Genomic DNA, 16,205 nt, shown 5'->3' with positions numbered 1-16,205 from the left:
TTGGGTCCTTGACCCCCAGCCTCTGGTCAATTCTCTGATTCCTGGGTGAATACTTGAAATGTACACACAGTGCTTAGAAGCTGACAGACTAACAATGATTCTCTGATTTATGAAGTAAGGTCCATTTTGGTAGAAAAGCCTGCGCAGCTGCCTCCTGACCTCTGGCCAAATAGTAACTCAGAAACAATGCAACATCCTAGGTAAAATGGCTTAGCTTAGTGGCACCCTCAAAGATACAAAGCACAGCCTGGTCAGTGTGGCTTAGTGGTTGAGCATCAACCCATGCACCAAGAGGTCATTGGTTCAATTCCCAGAAAGGGCACATGCCCAGGTTGTGGGCCCGATCCCCAGTGCAGGGCATGCAGGAGGCGGCCATTGATATTCTCTCTCATCGATGTTTCCATCTCTCTCTCCCTCTCCTTTCCTCTCTCTCTAAAATCAATAAAGAAAAAAAATTAAAAAGAAAAAAGATGCAAAGCACACAGGGGATGGTGCCCTGGAAAGCCAGATCTACCATGGTAGATGACAATGGACTACTGTAAACTTCACCAATTGCGGCTGTTGATCTGCATGTCTTATCTTTGCAACCTAATAGGGCAGCAACCTAAACCAACAGATGTGTTTGCCAGGGGGTGGCGTGAGCTGGGAGTAGGAAGGTGTTAGAGGAGAAAAACAACTATTAATAATTACCCCAGGACCAATGGCAAAAATAGAAACTATAGTTGTCCCTATAAAAGTATTTTTTAATGTGCTTAACACTTAAATTGGTAGACTTGAGTAAACCTCCATAATGCAGAAGGGGGGCATCATCCAATCAGTTGAAGGCTTTAAGAGCAAAGACTGAGCCCTGGCCAGTTTGGCTCAGCGGTTAGAGCGTTGGCCTGCGGTCCAGAGAGACCCGGGTTCGGTTCCCGCTAAGGGCACGTACTTCGGTTGCAGTTTGTCCCTGGTCCTGGTTGGTCGTGCGGGTGGCAGCCACTCGATGTGTCCCTTCACGTCGATGTTTCTCTCTCTCTCTCTCCCTTCCTCTCTCTCCCTCCCACTCTATCTGTACAAAAAATGGAAAAATGTCCTCGGGTGAGGATAAAAAAAAAAAAAAAAAGAGCAAAGACTGAGGTTTCCTGAAGTAGAAGAAATTCTTCAAGATTGCAATATAGAAACCCTGCCTGAGTTTCCAGCCTGCATATTTCTCTATTTATATATCTATCTATATCTACATCTACATCTACATCTACATCTACATCTACATCTACATCTACATCTATATCTATACATATGTATTTTGTTGCTGTTGTTATCATTTGAAATGATCACTGCCTTGAAAAATCAGGGGCCAGATGAAATAAACTGCCTGTGGGACAGGAGTGATCAGATCATTTCAGAGGGAGGAGGGGAGCTGATACTGCTTGTGTCCTATACATAGTCCATCACTACTCTCCAAAAGGCATCTTACTCCAGTCACCCATAACTCTCGCCCTGAGAGCTCTCTCTGGTTGCAGAAGTATGCTCATCCAATATACACTGCAAACCAGAAATGGCTTCAACTCATGATGGATGGGAACTTGTTGATAAGACTGCTCTGGTGGGACAACTCTGAGACATGTTTATCGCCATCTCCCAATAGTCCCACACATGATAGAGCTCCAGTTGTCCACACGGGAAAGCTGCGCATTAACACACCCTGTATTTTTCCTTCTCTGTTTCACTTCTTCACGCCTCTGTTGATGCGTCCAGGAATCACGTCAAAATTAAACTTGTGCTCAAATCTTTGTATCAGGATCTGTTTCTGCAGGAACCTAATCTAAAATATTCCCAGACATCAGGATTTATTTAAAACTACTGGCCTTTTTGTCCGACACCTTATCGAGGCTGTAGTGGTAGCAGCTTCTCTTGGAGTTTCGTTCTGCCACCCAAGGACAAGAAGAAGAAAGATGCCAGAAAGTCGGTCAAGAAAGACAAAGATCCAGTGAACAAATCTGGGGCAAGGCCAAAAAGTAGAAGTGGTCTAAAGGCCAAGTTCAGGACAAGCTCAATAACCTAGTCCTGTTTGACAAAGCAACATATGACAAACTCTGTAAGGAAGTTCCCAACTATAAGCTTATAACCCCAGCTGTTGTCTCTGAGAAACTGAAGATCTGCAGTTCCTTGGCCAGTACAGCCCTTCAGAAACCCCCCCCCCTTTTTTTTGCAATTTTTATTAATTTATTTTTGTTACAGATGCTTCTTCTTTTTCCCCCCAGACACCCTCCTCCTCACCCCGCCTACTCCCCCCCACCCCAAGCATTGTCGTCTATGTCCATTGGTAACACATACTGTACATGCCTGTAAGTTCTTTGGTTTATCTCATCCATCCCCCAGGAGCTTCTTAATAAAGGACTTACTAGCCCTGGTCAGTTTTGCTCAGTGGTTAGAGCGTCAGCCCGGGAAGCAATAAGTCCTGGGTTCGATTCCAACCAAGGGCACATACCTCAGTTGTGGTTCATCCCCAGCCCTGGTTGGGGTCATGCAAGAGGCAACCAGTTGATGTGTCCCTCTCACGTCAATGTTTCTCTCTCCCTCCCTCCCACTCTATCTGGAGATAAATAGAAAAATATCCTTGGGTAAGGATTAAAAAGAATAATAATAAAATAAAGGACTTACTAAAGTAGTTTCAAAGCACAGAGCTCAAGTAATTTACACCAGAAACACCAAAGGTGGGGGTGCCCCAGCTGCTGGAGAAGATGCATGAACAATAGGTCCCACCAGCAGTACATTTTTAAAAATAAAACTTTGTTAAATCAAAAAACTAAAACTACTGTAACTAGCATAGTGGAATGTTGATTCAAAAGTGATCAATGAGAGCAACAAAACAGAATAGAGTCCAGAAACAGACACATTCACCCATGGACACTTGGTTTATGGAGGAACCACAGAGCAGTGAGAAAGAAGTCATTCAAGTACAACGGCCAAGGGAATATCCACGGGGAAAGATGAAATTTGACCCCTATCTCACAAAAATCAATTCCAGGTGATCCACACATGAAAGATAAAACAACAAAACTTCTAGATGATGTGACGGAGGAGTATCTTTATTACCTTGGGGTTTAGAAAGATTTCCTCAAGGCACACAAAAATCACTAGTCTTAAAGCAAGTTTCTCAACCTTGCACTACCAACATTTTGAACTGGATATTTATCTTGTTGTGGAGGACTGTCCTGGGCATTGTAGGCTATTTAACAGCATCCCCTCTACCAATAGTACAACCACCACCATCCCAGTTGCGACAACCAAATGTGTCTCCAAGTTATTGTCAAGTGTCCCCTGGGGTTCAATTGCCAAAATTTGGAGGGGGAAACAGACTTTAAATCTAAGTTAAACAACAAAAAATAGTCTAAGTATGTCCCAAATGTTACCTGGAAAATACATATATTAAAATTTTTTATTGTTTATCTAGTATTCACACTTAACAGGTGTCACGTGTTTTATCTTATAACCCTACCTGGGGAGCAAAATCTCCCCAGTTGAGAACTACTGTCTTAAAGGAAAAATGATTTGGTAAACTGGACTACAAGAAGGACTTCTAGTCATGAAAACATATCTTTAAGAGAGTGAAAAGGCAAGTCACAGAGTGAGAAACGATCCTTGTGTCACATATACCAACACAGGGTTCATATGCAGGATTTATAAGTAATGCCTATCAATCAATAAGAAAAAAATCAGACAACTCAATAAAATCATAGACAAGAGATTTGAACAGGAAATTCACAAAATAAGATATCCAAAAGGCCAATAAACATTTGAAAGCTATTCAACATCATTAGTAATAAGCATAATACAAATTAAAACCACAATACAATACCACTTCACACTCACCAGAATGGCTAATAAAAAAGGTTGATAATATCAAATATTGGCTAGGAAAGTGACAAGAACTCTCATACACGGCAGGAGGGAGAGTAAAAACGCACATATCCTATGACCTATCAATTCCACTCCTAGGAATATACACAAAAGACATATCTGCATCATAAAACATGAACAAGAATGCTCCTAACAGCCTAATGTTTAAAAACAACACAAAAGTCCATTAAGAGTAGAATGAAAACTAATCTTCACGGTATGGTAACACCACATGGGATACTACCCTCAATAAAAATTAACCTCGTCTGGCCGGTGTGGCTCAGTGGTTGGGCATCAACCCATGAACCAAGAGGTCGCCAGTTCGATTTCCAGTCAGGATACATGCCCAGGTTGTGGGCCCAATCCCCAGTGGGGGGCATGGAGGAGGCAGCCAGTCGATGTTCTATCTCATCAATGTTTCTATCTCTCTCTGCCTCTCACTTCCTCTCTCTCTATAATCAATAAAGGAAAAACATTTAAAAAATTAACCTAAATAAAAATATAACAACATGGATGAATCTCGCATAATATTGACAGGAGAAAAAAAGCCAGACTCAAAAGACCTATTGTGTCAGTCCATTTATATAGAAGCAGACAAGACCAATCTATGGTGTTAAAAGTCAAAATAGCAGTTACATTTGGTGCGGATGGAAGAGGCAGGAATTAAAGGAGACTCATAGCTTGGGTAATGGCAGGCTTCTGGGCGGGGGGCTGGTGCTGTTCTGTGCCTGACTGGGGTTGTGTTCACATGAGTTATATTCACTCTGATAACTCACTAAATTACGTTAATGTTACACTGCACTTCAAAGTTTGGGGATTTTGTTAAGCTGGTTTTAGTCCCCTTAAGTTTTTTTGTTATCTCATTTCTAGTTAACACCTAAATCTTGTTATTCAGCGACTTCTCTTTTTTTTTCTCATCCTGCTAGTTTTACTATATTTTTTTAAAGGGTATGTTTTTACCTGCAGCAGCCAGCCTCTTGGTTGATCACTAAGGAGGATTATTTTAAGTGCCTGCAAACATTAACCAAGGAATATTATTTCTTAATTTAGAGGGTTCTCTTTTTTTTTTTTTTTTTTTTTTTTGCAATTTTTATTATTTTTGTTACAGATATTTCTCCCTTCTCCCCCCTAGACACCCTCCTCCCAATCCTGCCTCCCCACCCCAGAATTGCTGTCTGTCCATTGGTTACCCATACATGTATATAAATTCTTTGGTTTATCTCATCCCTCCACCCAGCCCCCCTCTTCTGAGGTTTGTCAGTCTGAACCGCACTCTTTTCTATGTCTCTGGGTCTATTTTCTTCATCAGCTTATTTTGTTCATTATATTCCACAAATAAGTAAGATCATGTGCTATTTGTATTTCTCGGATTGGCTCATTTCACTTAGCATAATACTCTCCAGGTCCCTCCATGTCATCTCAAAGGACAAGACATCTCTCTTTCTTACAGCTGCATGGTATTCCACTGTGTATTTGTACCACAGTGGGTTTTTTTGTGGGGTGTTTTTTTTTTCCACTCATCTATTGATAGACACAGGTTGTCTCCAGATCTTAGCAATTGTAGTGCTGCTATGAACATAGGAGTGCATATATTCTTTCTGATTGGTATTTCAGGATTCTTAGGATATATTCCTAGAAGTGGGATCACTGGGTCAAATGGAAGTTCAATTTTTAATTTTTACTAATTTAAAAACCATATTGTTTTCCATAGTGGCTGTATCAGTCTGTATTCCCACCAGCAGTGTACTAGAGTCCCCTTTTCTCCACACCCTTGTTGGCATTTGTTGTTTGATGATTTGTTGATGGCAGCCATTCTGGCAGGTGTGAGGTGATACCTCATAGTCGTTTTAATTTGCATCTTTCTGATGATTAATGATGTTCAGCATTTTTTCATATATCTCTTGGCCATTTGTATGTCCTTTTTGGAGAGGTGTCTCTTTAGGTCCTCTGCCCATTTTTCAATTGGGTTCTTTATCTTCCTTATGTTCAGTTGTATGACTACTCTATATATTTGGGAAATTAACTCTTTATCTGATGTATCATTGGCAATTATGCTGTATAACATAGTGGGTTCCCTTTCTATTTTGATGCTTGTTTCTTTTGCTGTGCAGAAGCTTTTTAGTTTGATGTAGTCCTGTGTATTAATGTTTTCCTTTGTTTCTTTTGCCTCATATCAGTGAAAATTCTGTTGCACGTGATGTCTAAAATTTTGTTGCCTACATTTTCTTCTAGGATTTTTATGGATTCACAGGTCACACATTTAAGTCTTTTATCCATTTTGAGTTTATTCTTGTGTATAGTGTAAGTTGGTGGTCTAGTTTTATTTTTTTGCATGTAGCTGTCTAATTTTCCCAACACCATTTTTTAAAGAGGCTGTCTTTACTCCATTGTATGCTCTTGCCACTTTTGTCAAATATCAATTGAGCATAGTGTCCTGGGTCAATTTTTGGGTTCTCTGTTCTGTTCCATTGATCTATATGCCTGTTCTTGTGCCAATACCAGGCTGTTTTGATTACAATGGCTTTATAGTATAACCTGATATCCAGTATTGTGATCCCTCCTACTTTGTTCTTCTTTTGCAAAATTGCTGTGGCTATTCGAGGTCTTTTTTCGTTCCATATGAACTTTTGAAGTATTTGTTCTAGTTCTGTGAAATATGGTGTTGGTATTTTAATGGCAATTGCATTGAATCTATAGATTGCTTTGGGTAGTATGGACATTTTAATGATGTTAATTCTTCCAATTCATGAACAAGGTATATGTTTCCACTTTTTTATATCTTCCTCTGTTTCTTTTTTCAATGACCTGTAGTTTTATGCAAAAAAGGACTTCTGTGGTTAAGTTTATTCCTAGGTATCTTAATTTTGCTGCAATGGTAAATGGGATTTTTTTTTTTTCTGTGAGTTCATTGTTAATATAAGAATTATTGGGCCCTAGCCAGTTTGGCTCAGAGGTTAGAGCGTTGGCCTGTGGTCTGGAGAGACCTGGGTTTGGTTCCCGCTAAGGACATGTAACTTGGTTGCAGTTTGTCCCTGGCCCTGTTTGGGTCATGTGGGTGGCAACCACTCAACGTGTCCCTTTCACGTCAATGTTTCTCTCTCTCTCTCTCTCCCGCTCTATCTGAAGAAAGAATGGAAAAAATGTCCTTTGGTGAAGATTAAAAAAAAAAAGAATTATTGGTCAATTTCTTGATGTTAATTTTGTATCCTGCCACCTTGCCAAATTTGTTTATTAAATCTACTAGATTTTTTATGGAGTCTTTTGGGTTTTCTATGTACAATATCATGTCATCTGCAAATAATGACAATTTCACTTCCTCCTTTCCAATTTGGATCTCTTCTAATTTTTTCTTCATGTCTAATTACTGTGGCTAAGATTTCCAGTACTATGTTAAATAAGAGTGACAAAAGTAGGCATGCCTTTTTTTTTTTTTTGGTCTGGGAAGCTCTGTATTTCACCTTCTATTTTTAACGATAGCCTTGCTGGATGGAGTACTCTTGAATTCAGTTCCTTGTTTTTCATGACCTTGATTACCTCATGCCATTCCCTTCTGGCCTGTAGTGTTTCTGTTGAGAAGTCAGCTGCTAGCCTTATGGGTGTTCCTTTTTAGGTAACCTATTGCTTATCTCTTTCTGCCTTTAGGATTCTCTCTTTGTCTTTAATCTTTGGCATTTTAATTATTGTGTGTCTTGGTGTGAGCCTGTTTGGGTTCTTCTTACTTGGGGCTCTCTGTGCTTCTTGAAGTTGAATGCCTTCTTCCTTCACCAAGCTAGGGAAGTTTTCTGTCACTATTTCTTCAAATATATTCTCTAACCCTTGTTCTTTTTCTTCTTCTGGAACTCCTATAATGCAGATATTGTTACGTTTCATGTTGTACCACAGTTCTCCTAAGCAGTCTTCCTGTTTTTAATTGCTTTTTTCTTTTTGATTCTTTGGGTGAGTTTTCCTACAATGTCTTCTAATTCACTGATCTGGTTCTCGCCTTCCTCTATTCTGCTGGTTATTTCTTCCAATGTGTTCTTTATTTCTGCTATGTCATTCTTCATTTCCACTTGGTTGATTTTCAATGTTTCTATATCTTTACTCATGCTGTTGAGCTCTTTAATCATGCTGTTGAGTTTCCTCATTATCATCATTCTGAACTCTACCTCTGATAACTTGCTTAACCGCATTTCATTTATCTCTTCTTTGGTAACTTCTCGTTCTTTCATTTGGGATTTGTTTCTTTATTTCACCATTTTGGCTGTCTCAGTGGATTTTGGAGCTTGCCAAATTTTCCTTGTGGGTGTTGGTGTTCTGCTGGTTGTGGCTCCCTCTACTGGGTTTGAATGAATGTGGAAGGACCCACATTAAACACCACTATCAAGTCTTACTTTCCTGGGTAGATTTGTAAGCCCAGGAAAGTTTCAGTTATCCTCAGGCTTTCTGCCTGGAGGCTAATAGTCTCAATTACTTGATGAGACTTGGGTTGTAGCCCTCCACTGAATGAAAAAATATCTCAAGTGTTCAGGGTAATTAGGATTTCCAGAGGGTAGGGCAGATGTTTGCTGGCTGTTAATGAGCCTCAATTTGCCTGGCCGGGTGGTGTTAAATTCCTGAGGGAGAGGCTGTTGCTTCTACCTGGAGTTCTGAGAAGGGGCTCTTTGAGTAATATGGCTACTGTCCTGTAAAAGAGTGATTCAGCACAAAACTCCCATTGCCCTCCCAGCTCTCCAAGCTCCTGGGTCTCTCCACACCATTCCAGTACAGTCTGCCCTCCCTCTGCCAGAGCCCAAGGTGAGTGACTTTAGCTAACTTAGTGCTCTGTCCTAGCCCCCTGCTCTGTGGAACCAGCTTGGGATTTTAAAGCTGAGGGAGCTGCTCCTAGCTAAAGTAGCTGCTGTCTGTGGGCTACTTGCCTGCCCTCTCATGAATCTGGGCTCTATTTAGTGTCCTCTTTCTGACCCTGGTCCTCTCCAGCTGCTTTTCTGTTGGTTTTTCCCAACAACTTATCTTTATTTTAGTTGTAATTCTAGTTTGGTCCTGTGAGATGATCTGTAGAGCTTCCATTCACTTTGCCGTCACTTTGGAATCCAATTTACAGGGTTCTTATTGGTTTTTGCCTTTCAACATTCTATCTTTCCATTTTTTAATTAACTAACTTTCCTATTTTATTTGTTATCTTCCTCTTCTACAAGAATACTGGATTTTTTTTCCTGCTTTTATTTTTATTAGTCTTTATTTTATGCTGAATTTACTCCTGGGCCATAACTGTTTCATCGGTTTCTTCTAGGATATCTTTTTCTTCTATGCAACTTCCTCTTCTGGTTTAGGAGCAATCTGCTCTTTCTCAGTGGGGATCATCTCAATGTGGCAGGGAAAGCTCATGTATGGGTTAATATGCCCATGAGCTCAGTAAGTTCTATGCTGCATCTTGGGAGCTTTGTTTACCTGGATGTGATCAACGACCAGAGAATCTACATCTAAATCCTTCAGTTAAGCATTGCTCTTCGCATTTTTAAGCATGTGCAGCAAAAACTCAGCACTCTTTTTGGGCCACCGACCTGTGTTCAGCCCCACTCTTTCACCTGGGCACACCTACCAACTCCACCATTGTAACAATGGAAAGGTACACATTGCTTCTGTAAAGTGACATCCTTCAGATACTTAATGGCTTTTTTTAATATGCATACCTTTGATGGCCTGGGAAGTTTCATGAGTGTTCTTAAGTAAACATGAAGATTTGAACCTTTTGATTTGCATGATTTTGTGGCGTTTTCTGGATCAAGTGAATAGTGAACCATTTTCAGAAGTCACCTCTGGCTACTTTTGGGAACAGCAAGGATATTAGATGTAACTGGGTGTAAACATTATTACTAACAGAATTACAGCTAACACCTGGCCTGGTTTATGTTGCAATGCATTTGCACATCCCAAAATCTTAAGTGAAAACATCACTTCTAATTTTCACCCTAATAAAGCATTTTCCACCCTTTGTTTCCTCAAGTAATACAGTTTGTATTAAATCAACAGCTTCTCTAACCTCACATTTTACTCTTTGGACTGGTCAGTTGATCTACCATAGAGAGCACTCCACAGTTCATTCTTTAATCTATTCAACCTTGAGTAATAGAAGTTTTCTTTGCTTTTCACCGCCTCACCCACTTACTCAAGAATACCCCCCAAAAAATGTCAAATAGTTCTAGAAGGCCAATGAATAAATGAGTTTTATGTACCTGGTGATGATCTGTCTTCTAAAGCAACTTCCAAAAGTATATTGTGTCATAAAATCAGAGAACATTTTATTATATGTGAAGGTGATTCTGAAAATCACATGAGAATGTGACCTCCTCCCACAGATATTATATAAGTTTTTACTTTAAGATTATTTATGTCTTCCCCACATACAGGGCCTCTTCACTCCGATCTGCCTAACCATATCCCTCTTCTACTGTGGAATCATGTCCCACTGACCATCTTCCCATTGAGTCCCTGCTGATCAGATAAGCCCTCATACACTTGCTCATATGCCACTCAGCATTTCAAATCCCCTGCTTTATCATTCATAACCCAGCGATGAAATAGGAGAACCATTTCTCTCACTGTATTGGCTTGACTTTTCCTGCCTGCTATACTGGTTGGCCACAGGGAAAACAAACCCAGGAATGGGCATTTGTACAGCCCAAAGCCTGAACACTAGCAACAGTCCGCAGCCCGCAGCCCTCCCTTTGAGTGGGTAGGAAATGGAATTTCTGGGCTAGGGAGGCCTCTGGTGGTCTAAGAGCTGCTCATGCTGAACATTTCCCTTCGGCCTGACCAAAGACTAATGTCTCTCTTATCTCACTCTCTCGTCTATCTTTTCTCTCTCTACCTCTCTCTGTTTCCCTTCTCTCTCTCTCTCTCTCTCTCTCTCTCTCACCCACACCCACACACACACACACACACACACACACACACTCCAGCACACATACAGGGCACATAGGAGGACAATTCTTAGCTCATTTCTCACTGCTCTGGAAATCAAAAGCAGAGAGATATCAAAAGCATTTGGTCTTCACAGCAGATCCAGACCAAGAGCAGAATAAGATGGGGCTGATTGATACCTGAGGTGAGGAGGTATTAACTCCTGAGTAAAGCCCTACTGGGAATAGATGTCTGGATAGGGGTCTGACTAGAGAAGTTGGTATCTAGACGTTTTCATGGAGGGGAGAGAAGAGAAGGTGTAGCCCCAGGGCAAGAGCTGGCCTCTCCACGGAGGAAAAGACTTAGGGAATGCTGTTTTTATCGTCACAAACCCCAGGGTCAGAGACGACTATCTTAAAAAGGAGGAGTAGGGGGTTCAAGTTCTTTGTGTCTCCATGCTAGGATTTGGGTTGGTTTGTTGGTTCTACCATATTTTAATCGAAAACCATGTGAAATGATTATTTGAATAGCATTTAGCAAGTAACAACAAGAGCCTGAGAGAAGTTGCAAAAATCTGCCAAACAAAATGAAGCAAAGGGCATTCACACAGTTAGGGGTGGCAAGGGAGAAGGGCAGAGGTGCCTGGTACCAGCAAACCCCATCCCGCCCTGCCTCCGCCATGCAGAGGGGAGCAGCCAGGATCCCTCCCAGAGTCCTGGCTTCCTGTCCAGCCCAGTAGTGATGGCAGGACCACCCAGAGGAAGTGTGCTCAGCTCCTTTTACTGTTTCAGGAAACAGCTATGGAGGAAATGATCCCATTTTGATGAATGAAGTCCTTGCAATTGTTGCAGACTCAGGAGGGAACCTTGACTTTCTGAAGAACAAACCAACTACACTTGCCCCTACACCCAGATATGTAGACAGAAATTTCTCATGTCTTGTTGTCTGGCACAGATCTGAATATCAGGTGGACTGTGAGAGCTGCAAATAGTTTAACAAGTTTAGTAGTTAAAGGAGAGTCTGAAGAAGAGTAAGTTGACACACCCATCCCCAGAACCCAGAAGAAAAGAAGATTTCAAGGCATTTGAGGGGAAGCTGAGTACATACACTCTGGCAGATTCTGATCTGCACCAGCCTCCTTGGAGAGGAAGAAGTGGTTGCTGGGAACAGAGCACTGTCCCTATGTATACCCCCTCTCACAAGGGGCACAAAACTCTGGAAGGGATTCCCACCTCACCTCCATAAGGATATTGATGGACCTCCACCATCTTGAATCCATAATCTAAAGGCATCTAGTTTAGCAGAATCCCCTCTCCCTCTTCCCACTCCAAGCTCACTGGAAGAAAGAAAGAGCCAGGAAGGAAAGAGAGACTGTCAATAACTAGGGTGTGATGGAAGAAGAGAGAGTCCTTTTACACCTCAGAGACCTAGCTGAGATTCTACACTGGAGGGCAGTGACTGGGAATCCCCTTCACCCCTCATCCAACAGTAGACACATATCTCAAGTGTGGAGAACACTCCATACTTGACCACATTGGTTGGTTAGGAGATGAACACATGAGCCAAAGCAGTCCAAGGAGAGTCGAATTCTGAGATTTTTGCTGGGATTAGAAATCAAGAATCCATCCTTGCCATAAAGAGGGTAAATCGTCCTGAAAATGAAGACAAACTACAAAAAAAAAAGAGCTGATAACCAGAAAGATGTGGATTCCTAATGACATTAGGGCACCAGGACCCAGTCGTGCAGGAAGTGAATGTATACTTCCTCTGCAAGTATCTCAGTGCTTCCTCTTCTCGTGGCAGTATAACGAAACGAAAAAGATAAGCCTTAGCTTTGAATCTCAAAATAAAGTTATTTTATTCCATATATAAATAATAGCTTGGAAAGTAGGAGATTCACTTGCAAGAGCAAGGTTTTGTTGAGAGAAGAAAATAGTTCAGTGTTCTAACAAGCTGAATCTTGGAAGACTGAGAATTGAATTTGTTCTATAATCAACAAGTAGAAAAGAAAGAGGCAATGTTTCTTCAGAGCGGTTGCCCATCACACAGCTTTTCCTGGGCTTGGGGAAAGAGCTAGAAGAGATCTGGAGAGAACAAAACTGGATTATAAATGCTGCCTGTACTCTCTGAAAAGGAACCCGGCGAGGGAGGTAGGGATTGGTGCTCGACCCAGAGAAGCAGAAGGGTATGTGAAAACAGCAGGATTGTGCCACAATTCCCAGGCATTGCCAAGAGACTGCAAGCCTCTCAGAGAAGCCCTAATTGCCCCACACAGCTTGTGGTGCTTTTAATGTCCACAAATTCTTTGACACTCCTCCCTTTAAAAGTTAGAGCCAAGTTCTCCTCCCCATGGACTTAGTGACTCACTTCTAACAGATTATCGTAACAGTGACTGTATGTAACCTCTGAGACTAGGCTGGCCAGTAAAGGCACTGAGGCTTCCTCTCATTCTCACTTTCTTAGATCACTCTCTCCAGGGAAGCCAGCTGCCTTGTTGTAAAGACATCAAGCAGCCCTATGAAGAGGTCCGTGTGGCAAGAAATTGAGGTCTTCTTCTACCAACAACCAGCAAAGAAACATGGCCCCCTGCCAAAAGCCATTTGAGTGAGCCATCTTGGAAACAATCCTCCAAGTCTTCAGATAATTGCAGCTCTAACTGCTATCTTAACCATAACCTGAGAGACCATGAGTTACAACACCTAGCTAAGCTGTTCCCAGATTTCTAATCCACAGAAATCATATGAGATAATAAAATACTCTTATTTGAAACCACTAAGTTTTGAGATAATTTGTTAACAGCCAGATAGAACTAACGGTGCCAGACTGCAGCAAGGTACTGGGACGTCATGACTGTGCAGTTAATCAAGAGATGATCCTGAGGGGAGACTAACCAAGACCCATACATTCCATGCTGTTGACTTGAAGATAAGCCAAGTGTTCCTTGGTATCCCAGGGAAGATTCTGGAACACTGAGATCAAGGCAAGGACCATGAGTATCAAAAGCAGAAGGTATGATACCCAGAAGCATGAGTATCAGTATCAAAACACTATGCCCAAAGACCTGACCTAAACCGCTGTACCTTAGATGTCAGCAGGCAACATCTAAAGGCCCAATGTGCTGAGATTCTTCTGAGCAGGCATTGAGGACTAGAGGACAGTGCCTGGACCAAAGGCCTCCTACGTCCAGGTAAATAGCTGAGAGAAGGAAAGGGGGAGAGGAATATGGCACACTGAACAACTAAGAATTTACTCAGAGAAACTGAGTTAACTAAGAAATTTAAACTAGAAATGATAAAGTTACTTGGGTTGGGTGAGTTTAAATTTATTCCACTACCAAGGAAATATGTTCATGAGTAATTTATGTTCAACCATAAAAAATAAAGTTATGTTTCTGCACATATGAGATCTGACTATAAATGTTAAATCCACTATATACTTTTATTATGAAATATTTCAGACATATAAGAATACAAAGAAAAACAAAGTGAATGAATGCTCATGTACCTACCACCACCAAGCTTAAGAAATAAGAAATCAAAGTCCCCTGTGTACTCTTCCCTGGTCTCATTCCCACTCTACCCCCTCCAGGAAATCCTGAGTTTTCTCATTTTCATTCCTATGCATTCCTTTTAACTTCAACTACAAATCTACTTATGTCCTCAGTAAAAAAAATCAGTATGGCCCTGGCCAGTTTGGCTTAGCAGTTAGAGCATCAGCCCGCAGACCAGAGAGGCCTGGGTTCGGTTCCCACTAAGGGCACAGCCCTCGGTTGCAGTTTGTCCCCCGCCCCGCTTGGGGTCGTGTGGGTGGCACCCACTCGATGTGTCTCTCTCACATCAGTGTTCAAAATCTCTCTCTTTCTTCCTCCCTTTCTCCCTCACACTCTATCTGAAGATGAATGGAAAAAAAAAGTATGATTTTGCTTATTTTAATCTTTAAATAAATAATATCATATTGTAAATACTTTTCTGCAACTTCCTTTTGCTTCATATTATAGTTGTAAGATTCATCCATGTTGAAATTTGTAATTCCAATCTAGTTAACTTAATTTCTTAGTTTGTATAAATATATTATGGTTACTGATTATTCCTATTATCTTATTTGGAACTTTCTTGTTTTATTTATGCTTTTTTTTAATGGTGATTTTTTAAATTGATTAAATTCTTTTCTAATATGCAATAGTTGTCCTTTATTTCCTTTTTATTCTCATCCAAGGATATGTTTCTCATTGATTTTGGAAAGGGAGAAAGAGAAAACATCCATTGGCTGCCTCACTCATGAACCCCAACCAGGAATCGAACCCAAAACCTGGGCATGTGCCCTGACCAGGAATCAAACCCACAACACTTTGGTGCATGGGATGACACTCCAACCACTGAGCCACACAAGCCAAGGCTAATTTTTTAAATGTATATTTAACTGTTTAATAGTATTCAGTATTGTTATCCTTTTCCCAACATTTCAGCTCCAGTCACATACTTCATTATTGGTGACTAATATTTCAGTTCTGTTTTCATTTTTACCCACAAATTAAATATTATTGTTGTTGCTTTATATGGTCAATATTTGTTTATAGTTACTCATTGTTTACCGACATTTTGATCATTATTCTCTTAATCTCCCGTCTTCCTTCTGAGGTCATTTTCTTTTTTCCTGACAGTTTAGAAGTCTGATGATGGTAAACTCTCATTTTTGCTTATCTAAAAGTCCTTGTTTTACCTTCATTCTTGAATGTATTTGTTGGTAAACAATTCTAGGTTGGCAATTATTTTTCTCATTATTTGAGTTACTATTGTATTGTACTACTGGCTTATATTGTTGTAGTTGAGGTGTCAGTTGTCCATTTAATTGATATTTCTTTATAGATAATGTTTTCTTTCCACATGCTTTTAAAATCTCTTTGTTTTATAGTTTTATTATGATATGACTAGGCATAAAGTTATTTATTCTACTTGAAATTTATTTTGCTTACTAAATCTGAGTATTCATATCTTTCATTAATTTGGGTAATTAATCAGCTATTACCTCTTCTCTATCCCCTTCTCTGTCTCTTCTCTTCTGGGATGCCAACCAAAAGAGGCAGAATCTCTCACTTTATCTTCCTTGTCTCTTCTTTCATATTTTCTACCTCTTTGTCTCTCTGTGCTGCATTATAAGTAATTTCTTCATATCTAATCTTCTCTTAACCAAGGATAAATCTACTCCCTGCTGCTTAAACTCATTCAGTTAGTTTTTAAATTTCAATCATTATGTTTTTCATTTTTAGGAATTTGAATTCGTTCTTTATCAATTCTGCTGAAATTTTTTTTATAGCATCTTGTCTCTCATGTTTTTAATGTCTCCTCTTTCAAACATTTTAGAGTTGTTAGTTTTATATTCTATACCTCAAAATTCTAGTGTCTGAAATCCTTTTGGGTCTAACTCTGCTGTGTGTTGTTTCTGTT

At 40.4% G+C, this 16,205-nt stretch overlaps 1 pseudogene; it reads left to right on the top strand.

The window, feature by feature from the left end:
* The first annotated feature begins 515 nt into the window (after positions 1-515).
* Positions 516-2,728, top strand: LOC118617125 (annotated as a pseudogene).
* The last annotated feature ends 13,477 nt before the right edge of the window (positions 2,729-16,205 follow it).

This window comes from Molossus molossus, unplaced genomic scaffold (assembly GCF_014108415.1).
Source record: "Molossus molossus isolate mMolMol1 unplaced genomic scaffold, mMolMol1.p scaffold_m16_p_1, whole genome shotgun sequence".
Classification (NCBI taxonomy): Eukaryota; Metazoa; Chordata; class Mammalia; order Chiroptera; family Molossidae; genus Molossus; species Molossus molossus.
This window is presented reverse-complemented; position numbering and strand designations above follow the sequence as displayed.